The sequence below is a fragment of the Bison bison genome, unplaced genomic scaffold (assembly GCF_000754665.1).
Source record: "Bison bison bison isolate TAMUID 2011002044 unplaced genomic scaffold, Bison_UMD1.0 scf7180017864516, whole genome shotgun sequence".
NCBI lineage: Eukaryota > Metazoa > Chordata > Mammalia > Artiodactyla > Bovidae > Bison > Bison bison.
In genome coordinates this window covers 9,930,607-9,932,440 of record NW_011495069.1, presented here as the reverse complement: position 1 = coordinate 9,932,440, position 1,834 = coordinate 9,930,607, and positions in this window count along the sequence as shown.

Genomic DNA, 1,834 nt, shown 5'->3' with positions numbered 1-1,834 from the left:
CACTTGACTTCACATTCCAGGATTTCTGGCTCTAGGTGAGTGATCACACCATCGTGATTATCTGGGTCGTGAAGATCTTTTTTGTACAGTTCTTCTGTGTATTCTTGCCACCTCTTCTTAATATCTTCTGCTTCTGTTAGGTCCATACCATTTCTATCCTTTATCGAGCCCATCTTTGCATGAAATGTTCCCTTGGTATCTCTAATTTTCTTAAAGAGATCTCTAGTCTTTCCCATTCTGTTGTTTTCCTCGATTTCTTTGCATTGATGGCTGAGGAAGGCTTTCTTATCTCTTCTTGCTATTCTTTGGAACCCGGCATTCAGATGCTTATATCTTTCCTTTTCTCCTTTGCTTTTCGCTTCTCTTCTTTTCACAGCTATTTGTAAGGCCTCCCCAGACAGCCATTTTGCTTTTTTGCATTTCTTTTCCATGGGGATGGTCTTGATCCCTATCTCCTGTACAGTGTCACAAACCTCAGTCCATAGTTCATCAGGCACTCTATCTATCAGATCTAGTCCCTTAAATCTATTTCTCACTTCCACTGTATAATCATAAGGAATTTGATTTAGGTCATACCTGAATGGTCTAGTGGTTTTCCCTACTTTCTTCAATTTAAGTCTGAATTTGGCAATAAGGAGTTCATGATCTGAGCCACAGTCAGCTCCTGGTCTTGTTTTTGTTTGACTGTATAGAGCTTCTCCATCTTTGGCTGCAAAGAATATAATCAATCTGATTTCGGTGTTGACCATCTGGTGATGTCCATGTGTAGAGTCTTCTCTTGTATGTTGGAAAAGGGTGTTTGCTATGACCAGTGCATTTTCTTGGCAAAACTCTATTAGTCTTTGCCCTGCTTCATTCTGTATTCCAAGGCCAAATTTGCCTGTGACTCCAGGTGTTTCTTGACTTCCTACTTTTGCATTCCAGTCCCTATAATGAAAAGGACATCTTTTTGCGGTGTAGTTCTAAAAGGTCTTGTAGGTCTTCATAGAACCGTCCAACTTCAGCTTCTTCAGCATTACTGGTTGGGGCATAGATGTGGATTACTGTGATATTGAATGGTTTACCTTGGAAATGAACAGAGATCATTCTGTCGTTTTTGAGATTGCATCCAAGTACTGCATTTCGGACTCTTTTGTTGACCATGATGGCTAGTCCATTTCTTCTGAGGAATTCCTGCCCACAGTGGTAGATGTAATGGTCATCTGAGTTAAATTCACCCATTCCAGTCCATTTTAGTTCGCTGATTCCTAGAATGTCTACATTCACTCTTGCCATCTCTTGTTTGACCAGTTCCAATTTGCCTTGATTCATGGACCTGACATTCCAGGTTCCTATGCAATATTGCTCTTTACAGCATCGGACCTTGCTTCTATCACCAGTCACATCCACAGCTGGGTATTGTTTTTGCTTTGGCTCCATCCCTTCATTCTTTCTGGAGTTATTTCTCCACTGATCTCTAGTAGCATATTGGGCTCCTACTGACCTGGGGAGTTCCTCTTTCAGTATCCTATCATTTTGCCTTTTCATACTGTTCATGGGGTTCTCAAGGCAAGAATACTGAAGTGGTTTGCCATTCCCTTCTCCAGTGGACCACATTCTGTCAGACCTCTCCACCAAAACCCGCCCATCTTGGTTTGCCCCAGAGGCATGGCTTAGTTTCATTGAGTTAGACAAGGCTATGCTTCAGCAGTGGCCACAGGACTGGAAAAGGTCGGTTTTCATTCCAATCCCAAAGAAAGGCGATGCCAAAGAATGCTCAAACTACCACACAATTGCACTCATCTCACATGCTAGTAAAGTAATGCTCAAAATTCTCCAAGCCAGGCTTCAGCAA